The 17,737-nt window shown below is 40.0% G+C and overlaps 1 pseudogene; it reads left to right on the forward strand.

Annotated features, from left to right (window-relative positions):
- Positions 1-10,879: 10,879 nt before the first annotated feature.
- The window catches only part of LOC118894538, a 41,109-nt pseudogene continuing 34,251 nt past the window's right edge, over positions 10,880-17,737 (forward strand).

A 17,737-nucleotide genomic window follows, 5' to 3' on the forward strand; every position in this document is an offset into this window, starting at 1 on the left:
AGTACTGAGCCGAAAGAAGACAAGAAGGCTAAAAAAGGGGACAAAGGTTAAATAAGCAAATCATAAACACTTAAGAAAAAGAATAATTTTCCTCAGTCCATGAGCCTATTAAAAATTCAGTTCTTAATGACTGGAACACAACAGCACTGCTTACATAAAAAGGGCTATTCTTCATCCACAGCTCCTCTTAGCTGAATCACTGAATCACACAACACAAATCATACTTTAAAATGTTTTAAGTTAAAAAAAAAAAAAAAAGAATAAATGGTTTTGCTGAATGAAAGTACTGTGCTTCCTTTAAAAGAGATGGAAGCAAAAACCTTTCTATTCACTGGGACCATGGGCCAAATCAGGCCCAATACTTTTTATTGTATGGGTTGCAGGCTAGAAATGGTTTTTCTTTTATATTTTTAAATTGTTGAAAAAGAAAAAAATCAAATGAAGAATAATATTTTATGACATATGAAAATTATATGAAATTCAAATTTCAATGTTATTAAAAGATAAACTGATTCATACTAAAAATTTTAAGAGTTTATTCGAGCAAAAATTGATTCAAATGGGGCACTGCCAAACCAGAAGTGGTAAGAACAGCTCTGCTGACAGGAGCTCAGGAAAGAGTTTTATAGAAAAAAACGTGGAAGCAAAGAAAGGAAATTATTGATGGGTACAGCTTAAAGCCTAGTTGGCTGTTTGCGATTGGTTGGCCTTAGGTTTCAATTTCGTACATTTGTGGTATTCTAAGGCTTAGATTTGGGTTTGCTTGTGTAGGCAGTCACAGCATTAGGGCTACCTCAGCCTAATGGCTTCCTTGCTTAATTAATTTAACAGTGTTCATAATACAATTTCATTGGAACATAGTCACACTCATTTATTTACACGTTGTCTATGGCTAGTTTCACGTTACAACCGGAGTTGAGTTGTTGCAACAGAGTATGGCCTAAAATGCTTACTATCTGGTCCTTTACAGACAAAGTTTGCTGACCCCTGGGTAGACTAGTTTCAAAACCTTGGCACTATTGATATTTTGGACCACTCCCTAACCACCCTTCCATCCCTTATGAAAAAACATCTCCAGACATTGCCAAATGTCCCCTGCAGGGCAAAAATCCCTCCTGGTTGAGAACTGTCACAGGCCAAGCCCACTGGGGACTGAGGTGGGGGGAGTAAGATGGAATCTAGGTGATAAAATCTTACACCTAAGTTATGGATTAGCATCCCCAGCACAGAACCACTGTGCCCCATACCCCAACTTGGCAGACCATGTGCAGAAGCGCTGCCCACAACACTGCAGTTCAAGGCGGCAACTGCATACTGTGTGCAGAGATGCTGTGCCCAACACTTCAGTCTGGAGTGCTGTGAGCAACATGACTGCAAGGACCCATAGGAACTCCATCCATCCCTCCCTCCGTAGCAGAGAACCCTATAAAGAAGCCCTGCCAACATGTACTCTAGAGAACACGTACTCTAGAGTCAAGCTTGCACCTCTCCATTCTTTGATCAAAGGATAAAGCTTTCCTTTGTTTCTGAATGGAGTTTGATCTCATTCTATTTACTTGATTGACACTGGGCAGAAGAACGCTTCTTGGGGGCCCACTCAGACTCAGACAGGTCGGTAACAGAACCACTGCTCTAAATGATGAAAACACCACCCCAGTAATTTTCACAAGGCTGTAAGGATGATTCAGGTTGTTAAAGACAAAAAGGAGGAAGGGAAGGGAAGGGAAAGAAAAAGGAAAATGTTACCTTATCTCTTGCTGAGTTTTTTAAATACTATTTTTAACTTTAAAACTCCCCAAGCAAAAAATGTATAATAGTGTTTAAAAATACAACTCACGTGGACTCTAGGTATGCAGAGATTGTAAAGTTACTTCTGGTTCTCAAGACATCAGCCTTCCTCTTAGCAGCCCCATTAATATAATGTAGCACCTCCTACTTGCAAAGACTTCTTACATGTTAATTTTCTGATAAACTTTCAGTTGTACGGGGAAGTTGCTACGCATTTATTTTGCTACAGGCCCTGGGCCTTATTTCTTTGGGTTCCAGAAAGTTCTATCATGAAAGAGAATTTCCCCAGTCCCTTCAGTGAGAATTCACTCTGTGGAGAGTCTTTTCCCTCAGAATTCTTTTTGGTTTAACTTTGTTGAAACTTTCCTGACTTCAGCTAACCCTTGCTGTGACCTCAAAGACCAGCTTCCCACCTGTCTCTTGGGGTCCCAGATTGAGTTTAGCCTGGCATTTCTGGAAATTGTGCAGTGGGCTCAGTAGCAGCCTGTTTCCCTGAGGACTAAGAGCCTCCTGAGGGAGAACGCATGCTGAGAGAAGTAGATGCCAGACACAGGGGGCTTAGCCAGGAACACCTGAAGGGAGAGAAGACTGTGAACACAGTGAGTCGTCTGCCATGCACATTTGTCTCTGGGTCCGGTCCCCACTTGACTGGGACTCATGTCCCTAAAATAAACCTGGAAGAGCTACCACCCTAAACCATCATAAGACACTGGGCACTTGTCTATCTAAATAACAAATTTTGACACCTAAAAAAGGTTAAATTTTCTATTTTAATTTTCAAAAAGCTAAAAACATAATTCTTATACCAATATAGTGAGCATGTGTCAAATAATTTTTTAATTCCGTAATGAAGGATCTAACATCTGTTTTGAAAAGCTGGTTCAAAATAGAACATGAGAAACTAATACAATAGATCCTCATTACTCGCAGATTCCATATTTGCAGATTTGTCTACTCACTAAAATTTATTTGTAATTCCAAAATCAAGCCTTGCAGCACTTTCGTGGTCATCTGTGTAGTGTTCAAGGACACACAGAGGTCATGTGCAGAGAGGCAAAAAATTTGAGTCTCCCAACATATAAGCTCCTGGCCAAGGTGAAACAAGTGCATGCTCTGACTTCTTGTTTCAGCTCTCATATTGTAAACAAGTGGCCTTTTTGAGGCCTAGTTATTGCCACTTTTTTTGCATTTTTCTTGGTGATTTTACTGTTCAAAATAAGTCCCACATGCAGTGTTGGGAGTCTATCTATTGCTTCTAAGCTCAAGAAAGCTGTGATATGCCTCACAGAGAAACTCTGTGTGTTACATAAGCTTCGTTCAAGCACGAATTATGGTGCTGCTGGCTATGAGCTCAATGTTAATGAATCAACAGCATATACCAAATAAGTTGCCCTTTAAGCAGAAACACATATAAATCAAGGTTAGATATTGATTAAAATGTGACCAGAAGCTTGAAGGAACCTAACCCTGTACTCCCTCTAGGAGCAATGGTTCAGTATTCACTAATTCAGCGTTCAGAGTGACCTTATAGACTGTAACTACCACAAACAATGAACATCAATTGTATATATATTCAGAGAAAAGAAAAGAATGCTGGAATAAATTTCAAAGTTAGATTTTAGAAAATGGTCAGTGACTACTAGGACAATAAAACTTTTGTACTAGACAGAAATCATTGGCAGTTTATCAATCTTTTGTAAGTTAACATCCAACTTTACATAGTCTAAGACTTAATCAATAGGAAATAGAAAGTCGAACAAAGTTATAGTCCCCTGGAGCACCAGCTGCCCCTTAATCAGGCTTGGTAGGCAATGCTCTAGAGTTCAGGGTTCCTCAGCCTTGGCACTACTGACACTTTGGGATGCATAATTTGGATAACTGTCATGGGGGGGTTATTCTGTGGTCTGTATGATGTTCTGCAGAATCTCTGCCTCTTCCCACTGGACACCAGTAGCACCTACCCTCCCAGTCATAACAATTAAAAGTGTTTCCAGATATTGCCAAATGACCCTGGGGGACAAAATTGCCCATGGTTGAGAATCACTAGTCTAGTACGATTTTGAAAAAAGCACACAGTTACCTGTTGCTTTTTCTTCTGTTTTAGATTTTTTTTCTTAATATATTCATAAAAAGAGGGAGAAAGATGTACTTTTCCCGCCGTAAAGTTTCAAAGCCACACAGCTTTGAAACTTTAAAACATGTACCATAATTTGTAGTCATGTCTATAATGCTTCACTAGTTATATTCTGTCTCACCCATGGTGGTAAATGAAGCACAGTGCCAGGAACACAGAAGACATTCAATAAACATTTCCAGTAGGAAGTCATGAAGTTTGAAGGTTCCAGGATCTAAGCCTGGTGTGAAGTATAGTATTTGGGGATGGAGAGGACAGGTACCTTAGGAGAGACAGTCTTACTGAAGCTGAATGCTGAATTATAGTTGCCCATAGGAGGTATCTGCCTGCCATCTCCCAGAAGCACTGGAGGGCTGCAATCTGAAAGGGATGAGATCGTGAATGAGCAGGAAAGGAGAGATCTAGTGGAAATTTAACTCCATTTATAGAACAAGCTGCTAAGGCCTGGGGGATTAGGTGATACTGACATCAGCCAGTGATACTGTCCCAAGGATGGCTCTATGAAAGTCATATGGTCTTCCAGAGATCAGAATTTGGAGATAGAATGGGTACAATTCCTGGCTCCTCCACTGATTAACTGAACCTCTCAGAGCTTGATTTCTCCATCTATAGAATGGAAATAATAATAGTGCTGTTATGAACTGAAATGTTGTCTTCCAAAATTCATATATTGAAACCCTAATGCCCAGTGTGATTGTATTAGAAGATGGGGCCTTTGGGAGATAATTAGGTTAGATGAGGTCGTAAGGGTGGGGCCCTCATAATGGGATTAGTGCCCTTATAAGAAGAGATACCAGAGAACTTGCTCATTCTCCCTATCCAAGTGCACCAAAGAAAGGCCATGTGAGGACACAGGGAGAAGGTGGCTGTCTGCAACCCAAGGAGAGAGCTCTCATCAAACATCAACCCTGATGGCACCTTGATTTTGTACTTACAGCCTCCAGAACTGTGGGAAATAAATTCTTGTTTAAGCCACCCAGTTTACTGTATTTTGTTATGCCAGTCTGAGTTAAAACAAGTATCAACCTCATAGCATTACTGTAGGGATTAAAAGAGAAATATATGCACATTTCCTAGCACAGTGTCTAAGAATTCTCTACATCTTAGCAAATGGCAAATATAAGAACTCTCTACAGTTTAACCAAAAAAGACAGAAACTGAAATGACAGTGGATAGAGGCTGACTTGGAATTGCCCCCTATACACAGTATTCCTTTCCTGTTTGGGATCCAATGGTGCATTTATAGCAGCAAAAGTTGGTATTCTTACTAATTTATTTTGAAATTAGAACTGTGAAGCAATACCAGTCCCCAATATGCAGTTTGATTATTTTTATAGCTATCAATTTCTATAACTACCAAAAATGTATCAGGCCCAATCTATAATAATAGATAAATAATAATCCAGTGTTGCCTTTTTGAAGGGATGCTGCATGTTGTATTCCATTTATGCCACACCTAATAGAGCACCCAATAGAGCCATATATTATGTGACTTGACAGTTCATCTATGTGCAGAAAGTGAGAAGTTGGGGCCTCTGCACAAATAATGTAAAGCTTAGTCTGAGACTAAACTTGGTAAGTTCTGTGTCAAATAGTTGTGTGGTCTGGACACAGCAGGATATGAATTAATGATCCAGTGTGAACACCATACTTTAATAATAGGGACATTTTCCACTTTCTTTCACAGTGGTTTATCTCACTGTCAACATCTGATAAGTATTTATAAACCTTATTTATGTCACCTTCTCTTTCTACTCTCAGGTCCTTTAAGTATAATGACCAACTCCTTCCATGTTTCTGTGAAAATGGCCAGAAAATAATTCAGAAAACAGACATTATTTTTGGCTATGCTTAGAAATTCAGTCAATAAAGAACAGGCCAAAGCCAAAATGAAGGGTAATTTTGAAAGGACAAAGTAGAGCATTATATGAAATATTCCAGATACTTTGGAGATTTCCCTGACAAGTTTCTAAGAAGACACTTTGTCCCAATAAATACGTTATTTGGGTAAGTGTATGGAAAAAAAGTTTGTTTATAACATTTGGATAGTAAACATTTCTGATTGAGAACATTTGTTTTAAACATCTTGGCCATTTATACAAAATGGCCTTTTGTTTGGGAGAACTGAGGAACAATAATAATTTTTGCAAAAGTTTTCCACTGTTGCTTAAATGAAAACGTGTTTATAGAAGTGCAGCAGCTGAGTGTAGCCCTAAGGTCTAGATAAAATGGAGGTCAGCTGAACCGGGGTACCAGGTCCCCTCGCTCATAAACTCAAAACAGCTGTGCTGGCAGTGCTGGATGGGCAGAGGATCAGAGTCATGGGCATGATCTTGGCCTCCTGCCCCAGTCCTCTTCCAGAGCTAAATCACAGGGCTTATAAGTGACCTTTTGAAGTACTCTCCCTGTGGCCTTGGAAAGATGTACAGGTATAAAGAGCCCTAAGCCAATCCCTGAAAGCAACTTAGTCAATGAAGCATGTAGGAATTTTACCCTGTAGCCCCAGATGTGCAAGAATGTCATTTTCTTTATTCAAATCATAATTCAATCTCTGTCTTGATTGGTCAGAGCTGTTGGGAAATTCAATCTCAGGATTATTAGGTCCACTCACCAGGGTCATGGGAAAGTCCTGGGGATCTTACACAGAGAAGAACATTTCAAAGGGTGAGAAGCAGCCAGGAGTTTGGTCCCTCTTTGTTATGTGCGTTAGCAAAGCCCACATGTCCTTTGAGGTCAGGGGCACTGCTCCTCTTTGGGAGAAGGCAGGAGACTCTGATGCAAGCCATTGTCTGACATCTAGTAGGTCTCAGGTCCCTGGGACCTCTGACCCCTTCTCAGCCTGAGGAAATTGTTTTCCTTTCTTATGCTGCTTCTGAAGTATTCTTGGGACACTCTCCTTCCTACCTTACCTCTCTCACGGGGGTTCTCTAAGTGTGATTTTGAGAGTAGCAGCAGCAGTACTGGGGGAGCTTGTGAGAAATGGAAATCATCAGAATCTCGATGTAGACGACCAGAAGGAAGTGTTTTAACAAATCCTCCACGTGACTCTGATTTGAGGCTACATTTTGAGAAAGACTGACCTAGCACAATGCATTCAATTAACTCAAAGTTTTGAAAGCAAGAACTTAGGTAATTTCCGTTTTTAGCCTTCAATATAGCACCCCACTCCAACTCAAGGCCACGGAAGGAAGAGGCCTGGCTATGATCAAAAAATAAACACTCAACATAACACATAAGTGTCTTGCACAGCAAAGGATCTGAATAGACATTTTTCCAAAGAAGACATACAGATGGCCAACAGACATATGAAAAGACGTTCATCATCACTAATCATCAGGGAAATACTAATCAAAGCCACAATAAGACATCACCTCACACCTATTAGAATGGCTATTATTAAAAAGACAAAAGGTAACAAGTGTTGGCAAGGAGTGGAGAAAAGGGAACACTTGTGCACTGTTGGTGGGAATGTAAATTGGTGCAGCCACTGTGGAAAACAGTATGGAGATTCCTCAAAATTTAGAAATAGAACTACCATATGATCCAGCAATTCCACTTCTGGGTATTTATCCAAAGAAAATTGAAAACACTAACTCAAAGAAATATATGCACCCCCATATTCACTGCAGCATTACTTACAATAGCCAAGATGTGGAAACAAACTAACTGTTCCTCTGTCGATGGATGAATGGATAAAGAAAATGTGGTATATATAAAAGAGATAGTATTCAAGCATAAAAGAGAATAAAATCTTACCCTGAAGGCATTACACTAAGTGAAATAAGTCAGACAGAGAAAGACAAATACTGTGTGATCTCAATTATATGTAGAATCTAAAAACAAGTGAGCTCATAGATATAGATTTCAGATTGGTGATTACCAGAGGTGGGGCATGGGAGGTGGGCAAAATTGGTGAAGGGAGTTAAAAGGTACAAACTTCTAGTTATAAAGTAAAAAAGTCACGGGTATGTAACACAAAATATGGTGACCATAGTTTGATATACCATATTACATATTTGAAAGTTGCTAAGAGAGTAGATCTTAAAAGTTCTCATCACAGGGAAAAAAAACCTCTGTAACAATGTATGGTAAAGGATGGTAACTAGGCTTATTGTGGTGATCATTTCCCAATACATACAGACATTGAATCATGCTGTACATCTGAAACTAATATATTATATTTCAATTATATCTCAATTAAATAAATAAATAGGTACTCAATAAACTTTTAGAGAATAAAAAACAAAAACATAAGCACCCCTCTGATTTTTCTGAAATTGGAAAACAAAAACACAAATGAATATCTCAGTATATATTTTAATAAATTATCTGGCCACAAGGATTAACTTTAACGATAATAGATTTCTGAGCAAGCAAGTTCCAGGAACAATGAGATGTGGTAGAGTTGGGGTGATCTGGGATCAGGAATGAGTCTAAGAAAGTGAGATAATAGATGAAGGAAAGGTGCTACATCAATTATGGGGAAGAAAGATGTCATTTTCCTGGACTAGCATGAAATTCTAGAGAAGTTGGTCATCAAAACCTTTATTTCCAAAAGTGAGGCCTCAGGATAGCTCTGCAGTGGTGATCATAAAAAGGCAGTGACTTACACTGCTCAAAAACAAAGTGCAAAGCATAAGAAGCCCTGACTGTCCTGAGGCTGTAACAGACAAATTTCCACTCTTCCCTTTCTGCATGTGAGTGCAGTTGTATCTGCATATGTGGCCACTTAGCTGTGGGCTACTGAGTCCCAGGCCTCCTTGCATCCAGGTGTGACAGTGGAGTGTGAACAGAAATGATGTGCGTCTCTCCAGGCCTGGGCCTTATACATAGCCTCCTTCCCACTCTTCCTTTCTGTGAACTGGAACAGGTTGCTGCTTGTGATCTACCTTTGACCGTGCAAATGAGGGCGACAACCTACAGTGGAAGCCAGAGGGAAGGAAGCTGGGTCCCTGAATAGCCATGTGGTGCATAGCAGCTCAGCAACCCACCCTGGACCACTAGATAAGCGAAATAATTTTCTTTACTCCCCTAGCTTATTGGCTTCTTTGTTATAGCAACTTAGATTTTCATGTAACTAATAGAAAAATCAAGGTCCCATGTGAAAAATCAAGGCAATGCTTAGAATTCATTGAAGCCCAATAACACCAAAGCCCACACAGCAGGTGCTTCATAAATAGTTACTAAATGAACAAGTGTGGCACCATGAGGAGCTGTTGGGGCAAGAGTTGCCAACTGTCTCATAAAATAATCTGCCTGAAAGTAAATCTAAGTGGTGGGTTGCCATCTACAGTGAGAAGAACAAACAGCACACAAATAGCAACAATGGGTTAAAATCAAATGGGAATCTTTGTGTGTACAACGTAGAAATGACTGCTAATTATACAGCAGTCATTTAAGTGACTTGCAGAGAGTAATCAGAGTCACTGTCATTTTCCAAAACAAAAGATTTATACACGCACAGACACATACAGACAGGTAAATTCTTCTTTTAACAAGTTTGATGAGACATCAAGATTGCTATTCTGTTCATGGTCCATAAAATAATGAAAATCCATTGCTACAATATGCAGATTGAATACAAAGTAGCTTTTTACGTACTCTGTAAAGGCAGTTTTTGGTAGTATATGGCATATAACTCCAACTCCATTTGCTGAACCTTTTGAGGGCCTACTATATTAGAAGTATTGCAAAGAAAAATTCAAAGATACCAACAAAAACATTAATAAAGATATCAGAGAGAGAGAATGTTATATAAAACAGAGGTTTACATTTCTAAGAAATGGCAATTAAGGAGTGCCTGAACCATTCTGGCTATGTCAAAACTTTCTGTGGCGTCTGTGATTAATGCCTATCACAGAAGTTGTTCCGACACTTAAATAAAATAACATTCATAAGGTACACGGTGAATTAAATGAGCTCCAGAAAATGCTAGTTCCTTTCTTCATACCCTGTAATATAGTATTTATTTTTTTATAAATTTATTTATTTATTTATTTATTTATTTATTTATTTATTTATTTTTGGCTGCATTGGGTCTTTGTTGCTGTGCACAGGCTTTCTCTAGTTCCGGCGAGCGGGGACTACTCTGTTGCAGTGCACAGACTTCTCATTGCGGTGGCTTCTCGAGCACGGGCTCTAGGCACGTGGGCTTCAGTAGTTGTGGCACACGGGCTCAGTTGTTGTGGCTCGCAGGCTCTAGAACACAGGCTCAGTAGCTGTGGTGCATGGGCTTAGTTGCTCCACGGCATGTGGGATCTTCCCGGACCAGGGCTCGAACCTGTGTCCCCTGGATTGGCAGGCGGATTCTTAACCACTGCACCACCAGCGAAGTCCCATATCCTATAACATAGTATCTTAAAAACTTGAAATAATTTTCAAAATGTTTCATTGCTGATGTGTTCTAGAGCCATAAAAATAGTTTTACCTATCTCAAGCCCAACATATATGCTTATGTTAACACACACGCTCCATCCAGAGCAAGCAAAGAGTAATGCATTTTGCAAACCAAAGGATAATTGGCTATGTTGGATATCAGGGTTTTCTGATGTAAGCCAGAAAACTCCACTCTGGTTATTTATGCTGACAGCTGATTTACTGGAAGGAAATCTAGTAGCTTAAGGATCCACAGAAAGCTAAAAAATGATTGCTCATTTACATGTTTGCCTAATCATGGGGACAGCTGTTATAATGTCACTGTTGGCATGGCCACCTTGGGACACAAGATATGTCCTTAAATAATCTTCAGTGGTTTCCTTGACTACTTCCTAGTGCCAGAGCCAGTTTCTGTACCAGCCCAGAGCTGCTGGGCCCTCATGCTCTCAGGCCTGAGCCACTTGCCTGGCTTCCTAGACACATAGCTCCAGAGACGGAGCATGCTGTTTCTATGGTGCTAAACCTTTGCTGCAAACATCATCACACCTCCTATTACCATCTACCTTATCAGTCTCCTCTGAGATGGGATTAGGTGTTGTATGTCCAAAGCAGCTCCAGGGCCGGTCCAATCTGTCCACACATACTGAGCCTTCCCCAGAGCTGCCCCTGAGGGCAGGTGATCACAACCGAAAAGTGCAGGAGATTAAACACCCAAATGAGGAGGACTCTGATCTACAGGAGATGCAAGATAGGAAGAAGCTGACAGGTAATTCTTCCTCTTCTCTGCCGCTGCTGGGCTGTTCTGAGACAGACCTCCGTGCACATACTGCGGTCATGTCTCACATAACTGAGCTACCAATGGCGTCTTCTTGAAAAGCTGTGGCCAGATCTGTAATGCATCACTTTGTATTTTCTTTCCCTCCTGCTCTGCTTCACTTCCCTTTTCCTTCTAACTTTTGTTTCCCTGGCAGACAAAAAAACTTGGCATCTAGGGTTTTCTTCCAGGCCCTTTTATTGAGGGAACCAGTGTTACATCAGTGTCATAACCTTAACTTTCAAATTTCCAGGCTGGAGCAGTCAGTTAGTTGATATTGGGCTACAATGCTCATGTCCCATGCCGGTGAGCTGGGAAAAGTCACCTCTGCCTCACCTATGATGCTATGGTGAGAGGTGGGGTCCTGCTTCTCATCTATTTGGAATTAACCCCAAACAGGAAAAGTGTTTGGATTCTGAACAGTCACAGAGGTGACACATTTCCCCTCTGAACGAGCTTGGCCTTTGTAGCTCCCTCCCCTCCCCTGGGTTTCTCCATGTGGGGTGTCTTCCCTCTATGCAGCATCACCCCAAGGTATCTCCTCCACTTTCACCTCCTGACCCTGCCAAATCAGTTTTCACCTGTTCTAGACTCTCTGCTTCTGATATGCTTGTTGTTCCCATTTTCCCCATTAGACCAAATATTCCATATTGACCCATTCTTACTAGCTTCCCTCATTCCCAAATCAGAATTCATTTCTCCTTTGCATTTCACAGTCCACAGGCCAACCAGCCAGCTCTCACACCTAGCCCTGGCATTGGTCCCTTGTCTCGGTTAGCATTCCAGTTCTTTGCTGCCTGAAAAGTAAGAGTAGATGGTTTCAGGTATAAATAGAAAATGCTGGACATCTTACATCTTTCAGGACAGAGGAAGATTAAGCCAGATTCAGCAAGGATCCAATTCTTTGGATTTGAACAAGGTGACCAGACATCTCAGCCTTGTTTTTAAAAGAAGTGTCTGGGGAAAAGTCTTGGACTGCTTTCAAAGGGGACTTGCTGATAACTGTAGATGCACTAGACTATAGTGTCTATGTAGTCATCTATATTGCTGCCCAGTTTGGTGAAAATATACACTGTGTGTAATTGTTTAAAAACATCATTCATTCATGCAAACAGAAGTGGTAATGTTCTCTTTAGCCAGTCCTAACCTGCTCTGATTAGCAGGTTCTCACTTTCAAATACTTCTGGGGATTTCCAAGGTATGCTAATGAACTGCATCTTTCTCTCATGACCACAGATGCTGTGTATGGTTATGCAGGTCTGTAATGTATAGGGGAACCACACATAAAGGGGAATCATTCCCACTGCGGACATCATAGAGTTATTACAACACTTTTTCTGGCAGATAGACGTAAAGTGTTTTGTTTTAACAAACTAAGGTATCAAGAGTTTAGCTAAGCTACTCCATAGTATTGCTGCCTCAGCATCCGTTTTGTTCAGCCAAGCAGCCTGCAGTAACCTTAAATGGACACTAGCCCTGTCACACAAGTACATGCCCCAGATAGCAGCCAGTAGAATCAGAAGCAAAAGTCAGTTCCCGAGGGGCTTCCCTGGTGGCGCAGTGGTTAAGAATCTGCCTGCCAGTGCAGGGGACACGGGTTCGAGCCCTGGTCTGGGAGGATCCCACGTGCCGCGGAGCAGCTAAGCCTGTGAGCCACAACTACTGAGCCTGTGCGTCTGGAGCCTGTGCTCCGCAACGGGAGAGGCCGCGACAGTGAGAGGCCCGCGCACCGCGATGAAGAGTGGCCCCCGCTCTCCGAAACTGGAGAAAGCCCTCGCACAGAAACGAAGACCCAACACAGCCAAAAATAAATAAATTAATTTAAAAAAAAAAAAAAAGTCAGTTCCCGATAAGACTTCCCCAACAGCCCACGTGATCAAGCCCCCTGCCTCCCAGTGTCTGCTTGCCTTATGCACCCCTTAGATAAGACCCTCATGGACTCACCAAAACACAGCTCTTTTGGTTTGAATTGGTCAATCTGTCCCTTACTTGGGAACCCCAAAGCACCCCACCAGTGCTTAATAAAGGCATGTGCCCAAGGTCCTGTCTCTTTCTCTCTGACTTGACCTCCCCATGTGGCCCCTTGAGATGTCCTGGGCACTTCCTCCAGGACCTATGAGTAATAACTTCTCTATTTCAGTTTCTCTTGGGTCTGTTGTTGAACTGCAGCTCATCATCCAGAACCCTGGGCTGCACTTAACAAATGTTCATTTGTTTACGTAAGTATATTAGATCAATTTCCTGGCAAAGGTAAGTAAGGGGTACTGAAGAATGGGCACCTTCTTCTAATTTTTACAAGGGTGCCGTAAGAGCTAGTGGCAGCTCTTCTTTTTCCCCATACAATTTCTTTGGGTTGGTTTAGACATTCTCTTTAGAAAAAAATTGTTCCAGCAGGGGTCTCTCTCCGCACATGGTACAAAAAATTCTTAGATGTTGGTATGGAATATTTTCATTTTGCTTACCAATCTTACAATGTAAATGGATGTGGTTGCAAAATATATCAAAACTCTTTTCTTACACTATTAGAAAACCATTGAAAATAATAAAGTAGAATTTATTCTACTATATTATAATATAGTATATTATAAATATGTAATATAGTGTTCCATATCGTGATTTGGATGATTAAGCAGGTATGTTCACTATGTGATAATTCATCAAGCAATGCATTTACAATATGATTTTTAGGTAGTTTTCTGTTTATATATTATACTTCACAAAAAGTTTTATTTTTTTAAGATATAATCCATAATTTGACTTCTATTTGCATATTCCCCTCACTTTTTTGTTTCATTTCTTAAGTATCTAGAATATTAGAAATGGGCTATTTTATTTATTCATTTCATTGAATTTTATACATATTTTATAAATTATGATGCTTGGTGTATGTGTTGGTAGAAAAATATGGAAAAATTAAAACATAGCTGTAATATTAAAAAGAAAAATGCCACTTGTTTGAGAGTATTATCCAGGAAAAAGCTTTGCATTGGTGTTTGAATCACAGACTTTGACAAAGAGGCATTATCACTGTTGGCATCCAAGCTCTTGGGAAGGATCCCAAAGACCAGATGGATATTTGCCCTGTGATATGCTCTGGGGCTTGGTCTGTACTTCTGGTGGGAACAGGTCAGAAGGGGTCAATGGCTACTGAAAACGTGGACCTTCCTGAAGACTTTTGTTCATCTCTGGGGTCAACCAGTTGACTTTTTCTGAGCAGAAGAGAAATGGCCACAAACCACCCCTTGCCAAGTTAGCAAATGACACCTAAAATACAGTGCTTGAGAGAAATACTTGGCATTAAAATAGAAAACAGCAAAAATTAAAAATCCTATTTAAATTCTTGAGTACAGATTTATGCAAAGCACCCAGACTGCTGGTTTTATTTCTATGTTTTAATCTCAAGCTTTTGTTATTTTTCTTTTGCTTTATTTCTTTATTTCTTTATGACTGCACCTATCACATCTTTCCCTGTCTCTATTTTCATTCCTTCTTTAACCTCTCATTTCTCAAAATCTTCTCTTAATTCTAAAAAAATGTAACAACATTTTAGTGGCATCTTTTCATAAAGTAGATATTTTCCATTTACCAAAATTAATATTGGTCCATTAGAAACTTCAATCTGTCTGAGCACTAATAAAACAGAAAATATTAAGTGAAAATGTTTTATTCCAAATGGCATTGCCACTTACTTTTTAATAATATTAGAGTAATTACCTTAATTCTCTCTTGGAAGAAAACATCCATTAAGATACTTTAATGAAGGAAATATATATTTGTAATGGACCAAATGGCAACATGCCCTTGTCTGAAGCAATCACACTGTCCAATAAAGGAAGATCCACATTTAAATGTGGTGCCTCTGAACACCAAGTTATTACAAGAATTCCTAGTCAGAAGGATGCTATGCCAAAAGCACTCCATAAATTGGTTTACCCTTTCTTACTATCTTGTGGCCTCATTCTAAATATTTCTTTATTAGTAATGGTAGTGTGCTGGATAGTTCCAACAATATAGACCTTAATATCCTATGTTTATCTCTGGGCTATTCAAATCAATAAATATTACGAATCCTTCATTGGAAACACTTTTTCACCATTTTATCTTTACCATTTTATGTTTCTTCCTGCCTTCCTATTTCTTATGTGAGCCACGTCTCTGCCCTCTGTTTTTTTTTTTTATTTATTTTATTTATTTACTTTTGGCTGAGTTGGGTCTTTGTTGCTGTGCACGGGCTTTCTCTAGTTGTGGCGAGCGGGGGCTACTCTTTGTTGCAGTGCACGGGTTTCTCATTGCGGTGGCTTCTCTTGTTGTGGAGTATGGGCTCTAGGTGCGCGGGCTGCAGTAGTTGTGGCATGCAGGCTCAGTAGTTGTGGCTCACGGGCTCTAGAGCACAGGCTCAGTAGTTGTGGCCCACGGGCTTAGTTGCTCCGTGGCATGTGGGATCTTGCCCGACCAGGGATCGAACCCGTGTCCCCTGCATTGGCAAGCGGATTCTCAACCCCTGTGCCACCAGGGAAGCCCCTCTGCCCTCTGTTTTGTTTATTGTTTCCTTTCTCTCTTGTTTGTTCAGCATCTGTACAATCATTTCTCTTTGCTCTGCTCCTTGCTTCAGCCTCATGTTCATTTCAGCCTCCACATTTTTTCCTTCACAAACCTCTTTGATTCCAGTTGACAGTTTAAGGGTTTTTTTTCTTTTACTTTCCAGAGGCTCCTGTTGCCATAGTGATACTTGATGAAGACCATGACTGCTTCCATTGGCACTCTGGTTGCTATAACAATGCCAGTTAGCCGAGAATTCTGTGGAAACTTGTGAGAAGGATGCTAGCTTACACCTTTGTGTGGGACAGCCTGCCAGGAAATGTTTCTTAGTTAATGGTTGTTTGTAGCAGTAAAACTCGAGGCCATAAACTTAAGGGCGGCCGATTCAGGAACTGAAAAACCAAGACACCAATGTTTATATCTTCACACCCTGAAAAATTTCTCTCCCTTCCCTGTCTTTGTTTGTCTTCCCTTCCTATTCTAATTATTCTTGATATTAAAAATATACCTGCTATGGACTGAACTGTGCCCCCACAAAATTCATAAAATTGAATCCCAGTCCTCAGTGTGACTGTATTTGGAGACAGGGATTTTAGGAAGTAACTAAGGTTAAATGAGGTTGTAAGGGTGAGGCCCTGATCCAATAGGATTGGTAGCCCTATAAGAAGAGGAAGAGAAAGAGATCCTTCATCTCTCTTTCTACCATGTGAGGACACAGCTAGAAGGCAGCTGTCTGCAATCCAGGAAGAGAGTCCTCACCAGGAACTGAATTTACCTGCACCTTGTTCTTGGACTTCCCAACTTCCAGAACTGTGAAAAATTAATTTCTGTTGTTTAAGCCACCCAGTCTATGGTATTTGTTATGGTGGCCTGAGCTGACTTATACAATACTTTAATATTAACATTTATAGATCTTGTTAAGTGCTTTTGCTTTCAGAGACATCAATTTCTGGAAACATACCCAAATAAGAAGTTATAGACTATCGCAATGTACATTATCAATATTTCATTCTTGAATACTAGATGAACAAGAAGAAAAAGATGACAACATTTATTGCCATTTTTGTGATCCTTTTTGTTGTTGTTAACAACTTTCTTATTCTCAAGAAAATATAAAGAAATGTGTAATTATCTTTGCCTTTATACACACTATAACTCACAAAAAGCTGGACAAAGTATTTCTTTTATTTTGTTGCAATTGTGTCACCTCCCTAGGCTGTAAAGCTAAGCAGCTTACAAACATTCACACTGGTCTTCTCATTTGTGCCAACTCGTGTGGAGTAAGGAAGCAACTATAGCATCAAAGCTTACTCAAAGTCTCCTCAGGACTGATGTCAAAAGAGCTAAAACTGCTTTAAAAAAAATAAGGTCCATAAAAAAATATCTTTCTAGTGACAGGTGTTCCAGTACACAAAATGCCAGAAGAATGTCAAAAACTGACCATACACAACCAGAAGGGAAGAAGAAAACCCTGGCACATTACAAAGTGTGTTAGTAATGGACATCAAAACAGAAATTTTGCTAATAAAGAGGTTATGGAGCAGCTAATTCATTGGCCGCTACATTTGCTTCTACCAAAGGATGAGGCACTATCATGTTGAAAAAAGCAGTGTCAATATGTTGTATTATCAATGCATAATTTTACAGAAAATTTTGGAGTGTAAATACTCTGAAATTGTTTGAGAATTCTTAGGGATTTCAAGGAAAATAAAGGTGCTGCTTGTAGAATGATACGGAAAGTAGTTTCTAATTATAATTGTTTTACTTGTGCTATAAAACCAGCTGATTTTTCTTCTATTATAATGATTGAACAAGAGCCTCTGTGTTAGTATCATTAATAATGCTAACAATAACTTCCTATAATGTGCCAGCACTATACGAAGTTATTCACATCTATGGTCTCTACTTCCCACTACAAACTTGAAAGATGAGAAACTAACAGATGGGGAAACAGGTTCTCAGAAGTAAGGTAACTTGTCTAACTTGGCCACATTTGCATTATTTCCCTTTCAGGCTCAAGAATTTAAACTGATAGTACAGTCCAAAAGCATGATCAACCCAAGGAGCATACCACAAACCCTAAGGTT

Source organism: Balaenoptera musculus, chromosome 4 (genome assembly GCF_009873245.2).
Source record: "Balaenoptera musculus isolate JJ_BM4_2016_0621 chromosome 4, mBalMus1.pri.v3, whole genome shotgun sequence".
NCBI lineage: Eukaryota > Metazoa > Chordata > Mammalia > Artiodactyla > Balaenopteridae > Balaenoptera > Balaenoptera musculus.